The sequence below is a fragment of the Herpailurus yagouaroundi genome, unplaced genomic scaffold (assembly GCF_014898765.1).
Source record: "Herpailurus yagouaroundi ecotype Mexico unplaced genomic scaffold, PumYag 220, whole genome shotgun sequence".
NCBI lineage: Eukaryota > Metazoa > Chordata > Mammalia > Carnivora > Felidae > Herpailurus > Herpailurus yagouaroundi.
The window spans coordinates 9567878-9578274 of record NW_024412451.1 but is presented as its reverse complement, the minus strand read 5'-3'; the positions used below and the strand labels follow the sequence as shown (position 1 = coordinate 9578274).

The window sequence follows — 10397 nt, the reverse complement described above, 5'->3', positions numbered from 1 at the left end:
TGGGGGATGGGAGGGAGGGGAGGGTGGGTGATGGGTATTGAGGAGGGCACCTTTTGGGATGAGCACTGGGTGTTGTATGGAAACCAATTTGACAATAAACTTCATGTATTGAAAAAATAAATAAATAGATAGATAGATAGATAAACATCAAAACAATTTTAAAATAACATTATGCCCAGTAAAAGAAGCTGGTCACAAAAACCTGCATACTATAGGATTCCATTTATATTAAATAGCCAAACTAGGCAAACCCTTAGACACAGAGAGCAGATTCATGCATGCCAAGGGGCTGAGGGAAGAGAGAACAGGCATGGGGTTCCTTTATGGGGGTGATGGAAATATTGTGGAATTAGAAACTGGTGATGGTTGCACAATCTTGTGAATATATTTTTAAAACCCCACTGAATTATACACTTTAGAAACAGATTATGGGGCACCTGGCTGGTTCAGTCAGTGGAGCGTGCAACTCTTGATTTCGGGGTTGTAAGTTCAAGCCCCACACTGGGTGTAGAGATTACTTAAACGTCTTTAAAAAAAAAAAAAGAAGCATAGATTTTTTGGATGTGTGAATTAGATTTCAATAAAACAAATGTTTGAAAAGAACTTGGTTAAATTGCACAAACCATGGTTTTCCTTTGTTCTTTCCTTGACTGCTAGAAAAACAACTGTTTGGGTTGTTTTTAGAGCAGTGCTATCAGAAAAATCCTGCAAAAGACATCCTTGTACCTACCCTCTTGTTCACAAATGTGATCTTTCCATGGCATACATTTAGAAGTAAAATCTGTCTTGTCTGATGTGCACACCTTTAATCCCACGAGGAGAGGCAAACTGAAAAAAAACTAAGGTACTTTTCCCAATTTATACTTTCACCAGGGATGTATAAGTTCCCAATTCCCCCATGTTCTTGCCACTTCAGAAATATATTAAACTTGATAATTTTTTTGCTGATTAAAATAGATGAACTCATAACCCAATTTAAGCCTCCTATATAAAGATATCTCATTGTTGTTTTAATTTGCATTTTCCTGACCATTTGGGGTTTCTTTTCTGTAAATTGATGGTTTCTATCCATTGTTCATATTTCTGCTGAGCTATCGGTCTTTTCCTTTCTGATTTTTATAATTTTTTTAATTTTTATTTATTTTTAAGAGAGAGAGAGAGAGAGAGAGAGAGAATGAGTGGAGGAGGGGCAGAGAGAGAAAGAGACATAGAATCCAAAGCAGGCTCCAGGCTCTGAGCTGTCAGCACACAGCCCAACCCAGGGCTTGAACCCACCAACTCTGAGATTATGACCCGAGCCGAAGTCAGATGCTTAACCAACTGAGCTACCCAGGCGCCCCTGTTTCTGATTTTTATACAGCAGGCACACCTTTCCTTTGTAAGCCGTGTGCTGCAAACATCTCCTGGAAGTCTGTGACATATTTTCATTCCTTTTGTATCTTTTAAATGTTAGCTACTCAAAGTAACTCATCTTTTCATTTATATGTTGAGAGACTTCTCTGTGTCCTGACTAGCTTTACATGACAAATATACTCTTCTATATGTTCTAAATTTAAAACATTTTCAATTTTGGGGCACCCGGGTGGCTCGGTCAGTTAAGCGCCCGACTCTTGACATCAGCTCAGGTCACGATCTCACGGTTTGTGAGATCGAGCCCCACATTGGGGCTGCTTGGAGCCTGCTTGGGATTCTTCATCTCCCTCTCCTCTCTCTGCCCCTCCCCTGCTCATGCGCTCTCTCTCTCTCACACACACACATACACAGAGAAACAAATAAACATTAAACAATGTTTTCAATTTTCTTTTTTATATTTCATACATCTGATACTAATTTTTGTCTGAGGCATGAGGTGGGGATCTAATTTTTCCACTTGCAAAACCAATTGCCCCAGTGCCCTTTGTTATTGAAAGACCCGTTTTTTTTCCTTCAAATTGTGTCTTCATAGTGCCTGAGTGGCTCAGTCAGTTAAGCATCCAACTCTTGGTTTCAACTGAGGTCTTGACCTCATGGTTTGTGCGTTTGAACCCTATGTCTGGCTCTGTGCTGACAGTGCAGAGCTTGCTTGAGATTCTCTCTCTCTCTCCCTCTCTCTCTGCCTCTTCCCTGCTTGCTCTCTCTTTTGAAATAAATAAACTTAAAAAAAATTGTGTCTTCAATCTGATGAAATATGCTCACTTCTTTTTACTTTTTACTTTATTTTTAAAAATGTTTAATGTTGGGGCGCCTGGGTGGCGCAGTCGGTTAAGCGTCCGACTTCAGCCAGGTCACGATCTCGCGGTCCGTGAGTTCGAGCCCCGCGTCGGGCTCTGGGCTGATGGCTCAGAGCCTGGAGCCTGTTTCCGATTCGGTGTCTCCCTCTCTCTCTGCCCCTCCCCCGTTCATGCTCTGTCTCTCTCTGTCCCCCCCAAAAAAATAAATAAATAAACGTTGGAAAAAAAAATTAAAAAAAAATGTTTAATGTTTATTTATTTTCGGGAGAGAGAGGGACAGAGTGAGTGGAGGAAGGGAGAGAGAGAGGGAGACACAGAATCCAAAGTGGGCTCCAGGCTCTGAGCTGTCAGCACAGAACTTGACGTGGGGCTCGAACCCACAAACCATGAGATCATGACCTGAGCAGAAGTTGGATGCCCAACCGGCTGAGCCACCCAGGTGCCCCTTCTTTTTTATTATTTATTTATTAGAGAGAGAGCATAAGCACAAGCAGGGGAGAGGAGCAAAGGGAGGGAGGGAGGAGGGAAGAGAGAGAGAGAGAGAGAGAGAGAGAGAGACTCTGAGGCAGGCTCCACACTCAATACAGAGCCCCACATGAGGTTCAATCCCATGACCCTGGGATCACGACCTGAGCTGAAATCAAGAGTCAGGTGCTCAACCGACTGAGCTGCCCAGGCGTCTCAAAATATGCCCCCTCCTATTCCATCATGCTGCCTTCCATTCTTAGCATAGTTCAAACTCTTGGTAGGAAGTGACAAAAGGAGAAACCTAATTTGGAAGGGCTTGGAAACAATAAGGAAAAACGGGGTGGGGGTGGGGGTACCGGGCTTGCCTCAGTCGGTGCAACATGTGACTCCTGATCTTGACTTGAAGCCCCATGTTGGGTGTAGAGCTTACATAAAGAGAGAGAGAGAGAAAGAGAGAGAAGGAGGGAAAGAAGGAAGAAATTGAGTCATGTAACCTAACTAAGCAAAAGACAGAGCTACAGACATCTTCTGACAATTGCATCCACAGGCTCAAATATCATTTACACTTCTCTGTATCTCTCTTCCCTATTTCTATTTCTGGGTTATCATTATTATTCAGACCAGCTGTCCCGAGGAGTCTGGGACTGACAGTGACAATTCTAGGCTGACAGCCTTGCAGACTTTTAGCCAAAGAGGTAAGGGGGGCTTTCACTTACTAGATCAATTTAGGAAAAGATATTATTGGCTACCTTTGGAACATGCTAGAAACCCAACTCACAAAAGTGTTTAACACAGAGGAAAGAAATCAAGCATTTAGCTTGCCTTTCACTTATAACCTACACCTCAGGGAAACTACACAGTTTAGGAGGCCAAACTTCCACTCGTACATAATTTCAACTAACCCATGAAGAAGAAAGCCTCCAGCACTTATCTTGGGTGAATGCATGCCCCCACCTTATCAGGAATAATAAGGGTTTAGCATCCTTCATCCATGTATCTACACAATGGATAGAAAACCCAAGCCTCCCAGCTCCTAGACCAGAGGTCAGCAAATTTTTCTGAAAAGGACCAGAGGGTAGTATTTTCAGCCTTTGTGGACCACAGGATCTCTTATGACAACTCACCTCTGCTCTTGAAGCATGAAAGCAGCCATATCTGTTATGTTAAACGAATAGATGGGGCTGTGTTCTAATAAAACTTTATTTACAAACACAAGTGATGGGCCTATGGCCCACACCCATCCTAGACCATCGCTTTTTGAAATCCGAATGCATCACCGGAATAAGAATTGAATTAAGCTAGGACATATGTGTTCTGGGGTGCCCCTTCCTCAGTTTTCAGATCCAACAAAGTGGGAAACAAGCAGGATAGAATGGTTCCTGGGGTCCTCTCTGTCTTGACACGCAAAGCCCCAGGGGCCATCCCTCCTACCACAGAGGTGGTTTTACCTAAAGGAGGGGCCCATGAGGTCATAAGAGTGGGGCCCCGATCTGCGAGGATTAGTGTCCTTATGAGAAGAGCCACCCAAGAGTTTGCCCTCTGTCTCTGTCTCTGTCTCTGTCTCTCTCTCCACCCACTGCATGAGCACAGAGAAAGGTCACGTGAAGACACAGCAAGAAGGTGGTCATGTGCAAGCCTGAAAGACCACTCTTGCCAGATAGTGCATGGGCTGTCACCGTATCCTGCACCTCCTGCCTCCAGAATTAGGGCGATGTATGCCTTTTGCTTAAATCACCCATTCTAGGGACGCCTGGGTGGCTCAGTCGGTTAAGCGGTGGCTTTGGCTCGGGTCATGATCTCACAGTTCGTGAGTCTGAGCCCCGCATCGGGCTCTGTGCTGACCGCTCAGAGCCTGGAACCTGCTTTGGATTCTGTGTCTCCCTCTCTCTCTCTCTCTCTGCCCCTCCCCCACTCACGCTCTGTCTCTCAAAAATGAATAAATGTTAAAATAAATAATGAATAAATCAATAAATCCCCCATCCTACAGCATGTTTTGGCAGCTGGCGGGAGTCTACTATGGTGTGTGTGTGCACGAGAGAGAGAGGAGAGAGATAGAGACTCTGTGTAGAGCAGAGGCCCCTCTAGGTTCACGATCCAGAGTGTGTCTTCTTTTTTCCCTTTTTTCCCTTTCTCCAAGCTTACTGACCCCTCACCCTCCTCTGCTTCCTGTCCTCACCACCCCCCCCACCCCCACCCCCCACCCCCCACCCCCGCCCCTGTGCCCAGTGCCCTCCCCCAACTCACACAGTGCGAGCAGAGAGGCGGACACACCCAAAGAAGGTGGGAGAATCTGGGACAGGCCAGGGCTCCAAGATCCACGAGGCCTCTCTGCTCTGGGGCTCGCTCACCCCCTTCCCCAGCCAGTTGCTGTAGCCAGTGGCAGCGATGCCCCCCGGGCTGTCAAGGTGAGGCCAGAAGCTGCAAACTTCTCCGGGAAGCAGGCTCCCATCCAAGTTGCAGAACCAGCTGTCTCTCTTCACAATGAGAGTGGGAGCTCGTTCCCAAGATAAACGCCTGAGAGGTTCACGGTGGCAGGAGTAGAGCAGGAAGCCCCAGGCCCGGGGTCCCTTCTGGAGGTGAGCTCCTGCGACTTGCTCTGTGCCCCCTGGGGCTGGCTCAGCCGGCACCCCAGCTTCAGCCAGAAACTCCCAGGATCTGGGCCCCTGTAGCAGCTTCCACTTGGCTCCCCTCCGCGCCCTACACAGGCTAATGAGGTGTGGAGAGCCCCCCCGCCCCCGCCCCCCACCCCTGCCTCCGGGAGAGGGTGGTAGCTGGGGGGAGGGTGATCGTACCTCTGTTCCTCAAGTCCAGGAAGTCATGCTCTTCGAAACTTGGGAGTTCTCGGTGCCCATCTGTCTCACCATGTGGAGGAAGCCGCTCTTTAACAAGAAACCCGAGGATGATTCAGAGCTCCCCCCCCCCCAAGGAGGACAGGGAGTGCCTGTCGCTTTTGTTTTCTTGCTCTGACTGCTTCCCAAACTCAGCACCCCCTCCCTGCCCTCCATCCGTGCAGCTTTCTCGCTCAATCATTCCTGGAACCCTGGGAGCCCAAAATAAATTAATTAATTACATAAATGGCACCCCCCCCCAAAAAAAGGTTTTTGAGTCAGAGCTAGTCTGAGGAGGGATTTTGTTTTCAACAGTCTTTTTTTTTTTTTTTAACATTTATTTATTTTTGAGACAGAGAGAGACACAGCATGAACGGGGGAGGGGCAGAGAGCGAGGGAGACACAGAATCCAAAGCAGGCTCCAGGCTCTGAGCTGTCAGCCCAGAGCCCGACGCGGGGCTCGAACTCACGGACCGTGAGATCGTGACCTGAGCTGAAGTCGGATGCTTAACCGACTGCGACACCCAGGCACCCCCTGTGTTTCATTTATTTTTGAGAGAGAAAGAGCATGTGAGTGGGGAAGGGGCAGAGAGAGACAGAATCCAAAGCAGGCTCCAGGCTCTGAGCTGTCAGCCCAGAGCCTGACGCGGGGCTCGAACTCACAGACCGCGAGATCGTGACCTGAGTTGAAGTCAGATGCTTAACCGACTGTGCCACCCAGGAGCCCCGTTTTCAACACAGTCTTGACAAATATCGTTAAAACCGATGACCCCGACAGCTATCATTCCTGGACATCCCCTCTGGTGTTCCTCCTAAATTACTAGAGGACATCTCCAATTTTATTTTATTTAAAAAAAAATTTTTTTTTAATGGTTGTTTATTTTTGAGAGACAGACAGAACGTGAGTGGGGGAGGGGCAGAGAGAGAATGAGACACAGAATCCCAAGCAGGCTCCAGACTGAGCTGTCAGCACAGAGCCCGACGCGGGGCTCGAACCTACAAACTGTGAGATCATGACCTGAGCCGAAGTCGGACACTTAACCGACTGAGCCACCCAGGCGCCTCTTCAGTTTTAATGAAGTGACTCCTGATTGCTTATTTTCTAAAATTCCAAATGCAGCAGCCAGGGCACGTCCACTGTTGTTCTCCTAACTTGTGTCCAGTGGGTGCGACACGAGGGGGAAGAGGCCAGGACTGTGGAAAGGGAGTGTCCTTTGTTTTCAGATGGTGTTGGGGTATACGTTCGGGTCATGTGAACCTAAGGAAGATTTCTTAAAATCTCTAGGACTCCACGTCCTTGCCCTAGAGAGACAGGCATCCGATAGGGTTGCTGTGAGTGGAAAGACCCAGTGTCCCAGTTTTCCCAGGACTGGGGGGCGGAGGAGGAGGAGGGGGTGCGGGGGGGGGGGAATGTCCCAGGATGTGGGAACGAGGAGTTTCACAGGACACGGATGTTTCAGTTTTGGGGGCTAAAACTGAGAACATCGCGGGCAAAGAGGAAGACTGTGTCACCCTCATTGTAAGCATACACGCTGTAAAGACGGAGGTGTGATAAGAACATTGGCTCAGAAAACCACTCCTTCCTTCCGCCCCGTTACCCTAATGCAGCCACCTCCCAGGTCTCCTTCTTTACCTGTGCCCGTGGGGGACGTCTAAGGCAAGTCTCGCGACCTCCACAGTCATCTCAGGTAGTAAAGGCGTCCAATTAGGCAAATGCAAGGGAAAAAGAGTGTCGGTTCAGTAACTGAAACGCTTTTGGTAGCGAGCACAGTCGGCTTTCTCTTTATTTCCCCGGCTGGTGCTTCTGTCCACTCTCCAGCCCTGGTTCTCACCTGCGGTCCCCCCGATGCTTGTAAATGCACCTCTTCCCGGCGTTCACCGGAGGGCCCCCCTGCTCTGCCTTTGGGGTCCATCACATCGCCAGCCTCTCTGCAGGGCTCACCTTCTACCTCCAGGTGGCGCCGGTGGAAAGGACATAAGACACCTGATTCATTCATTCTGTCCCAAGTGTCTTCAGAGGCATGGTCTCGAGCCCCTGAAAAGTGTCAAAGGTGGGCACGATCCCATTCCTCTCTGAGCCTGCTCTCACCCCAAACCAAGTGGAAGCTTCCCCCCATGAAGCTTGGAGTGAGAAACTGGCAACCTTGTTACACTCCCACGTTGGGACTCCCAGCACCCCAAGAGCTCTCGGAAACAAACACACGAAAACAAAACAAATCAAGGGTTCTAGTTCCGACACCCTTTTTTCGTACCTTCAGGCGAACATGAACCCTGCCCCTGGTCCCTGACCGTCACTCTTCAAAATCGTCAAGGTCATTCAAAACAAGGAAAGTCTGGAAACCGTTGCAGTCAAGACGAGGCACGATGTATCAATGTCATGTATCCCCGAACAGGACAAAGGACGTTAATGTAGAAACTAAGCACATCTGAATAAAGCATGGACTTTAGTTAACAGTAATGTATCAGTGTTGGTTCATCAACTGTGACAAATGTACCATACTAATGGAGGATACAGGGGAAACTGATAACAGGTCATAGAGTAAAGGGGGATCTTTTTGTACTCTCTTTGCAATGTTTCTGTAAATCTAAAACTATTTTTTTTTTTTAGTTTATTTCTTTTGAGAGAGAGAGAGAGAGCATGTGCATGCACGAGTGGGGTAAGGGCAGAGAGAGAGGGAGGAGGAGAGAATTGCAAGCAGGCTCCTCAGTGTCAGTGCAGAGCCTGACATGGGGCTCGATCCCACAAACCGTGAAATCATGACCTGAGCCAAAAAAGCAAGACTCTGATGTTCAACTGACTGAGCCACCCAGGTGCCCTGATCTAAAACTATTCTAATTAAATGCTTTGTTGGGGCGCCTGGGTGGCGCAGTCGGTTAAGCGTCCGACTTCAGCCAGGTCACGATCTCGCGGTCCGTGAGTTCGAGCCCCGCGTTGGGCTCTGGGCTGATGGCTCGGAGCCTGGAGCCTGTTTCAGATTCTGTGTCTCCCTCTCTCTCTGCCCCTCCCCCATTCATGCTCTGTCTCTCTCTGTCCCAAAAATAAATAAACGTTGAAAAAAAAATTTATAAATGCTTTGTTGTTAGGGGCGCCTTGGTGGCTCAGTTGGTTAAGCATCCAACTTCAGCTCAGGTCACGATCTCATGGGTGGTGAGTTTGAGCCCCGCGTCGGGCTCTGTGCTGACAGCTCGGAGTCTGGAGCCTGCTTCGGATTCTGTGTCTCCCTCTGTCTCTCTCTCCCCCTCCCCCACTCATGCTCTGTCTCTCTCAAAAACGAATAAACATTAAATTTTTAAAAAAAAAATAGTGGTTAAAGGGTGAGAGAAAGCGTGTAAGTGCAGGGTGCTGGGAACAGCCTGAGTGCAAGGTGCTGGGGACCAGCATGGGCGCAGGGTCCTGGAACGTCACTCCCAGCCATTCAGGTCCTCCTGGCTGATGCTGGGATATTGTGGAGCAAGACATCCCCACCCCCACTGTGCTCTGCCCAGATTCCCAACCTTATGATCCAATGGTGACAGTTGTTTTAGGTCACTTAGTTTGGGGTGGTTTGGCATAAACCAATAGATAACCAGAACAGGGAAGGAGCAACACTGGGAGCTGGCAATTTGAAGGGAGGAGGGGGGGAAAGCCTGTATTCCCACGGCCCCTGCTCCCCGTCTAGGTTGCTGCTGCCATTTTTTGCCACTAGGTGGCGGCTAATGATTGTCTCCAGCAGAAAGGAAGATGGGGAAGAAGGTCTCCCCCCCCCCCACCCCCGCCCCAGTCCACGCAGCCCCGAGTCTAGCGTCCAACAAACCTCACTTAGAACCGTAATGGTGATTTCCTAACAGAAACTCAATCCCATCCTGCACATCTCCACACTGATACCCTCATTTCCAGCCTCAAGCTGTTTGCACGATCCCAAGAGGCTCCCCAAAGCAGATCAGGAGGCACACACACACACACACACACACACACACAGGGGTCCCTTTTCCTTGTTCCAAAAACCCCAGTTCTGCAGTTTGAGAGAGAGAGAGAAAAGCTGGGGAGGTCATGCTCCCCCCCCCCCCCCGCTCTGCTTTCTGCCCCACGATTGGTCTTTTGCTGACCCTTCAGGAAATGAGATATAGTTTATTGCAACATCATGCTCCCCACTGAGCCTGCCTCTCTCTCTCTCTCTCTCTCACTGTGAGTCCTCACTGACACGACAAAAATCCAGACCGTCAGATTCCAACTCATCAAATAAGACTTACCATATGCTCCAGCTGTTCTGTGTCTGGGCATACAAACCAAAGAATCAAAAGCCGGGACTCAAATGTACAGACTTGTATCAGATATTTGCATGCCCGTGTTCACAGTAGCATTATTCACAATAACAGAAAGGTAGAAGCAGCCTACCAGCAGGTGAATGAATAAACAAAATGTGTGTGCATACATATTAGTCAGCTTAGGCTGCAACCCCAGAATATCATAGCTGGGCAGCTTAAGCAACAGAAATGTATCTTCTCGGGGGCGCCTGGGTGGCTCAGTCGGTTGGACGTCTGACTTCGGCTCAGGTCACGATCTCACGGCTCATGAGTTCGAGCCCTGCATTGGGCTCGGTGCTGACAGCTCGGAGCCTGGAGCCTGCTTCCGATGCTGTGTCTCCCTCTCTCTCTGCCCCTCCCCCGTTCATGCTCTGTCTCTCTCTGTCCCAAAAATAAATAAACGTTGAAAAAAAATTAAAAAAAAAAAAAAAAAGGAAGGACCTTCTACACTTCCCATGTTACAACATGGATGAAACTCAAAGACATTATGCTCAGTGAAATAAGCCAGGACGTAAAAGGACAAATCCTGTACGATTCCTCATACATGAGTGCCTACGGTAGTCAAACTCATAGGGGCAGAAACTAGTCTCCGGCGGCTGGAGGGAGA

At 48.6% G+C, this 10397-nt stretch overlaps 1 long non-coding RNA gene across 1 annotated transcript in view; it reads right to left on the bottom strand.

The window, feature by feature from the left end:
- Nucleotides 1-8172, bottom strand: part of LOC121018834 (uncharacterized) — a 14928-nt gene extending 6756 nt beyond the window's left edge. Inside the window, exons 1-2 of the long non-coding RNA XR_005785333.1 lie at nt 7140-8172; nt 5471-5557 (exon numbers count right to left, since the gene is read on the bottom strand). This is a non-coding gene — a long non-coding RNA (uncharacterized LOC121018834). The remainder of the gene's footprint in view (nt 1-5470; nt 5558-7139) is intronic.
- Between the last annotated feature and the right edge of the window lie 2225 nt (nt 8173-10397).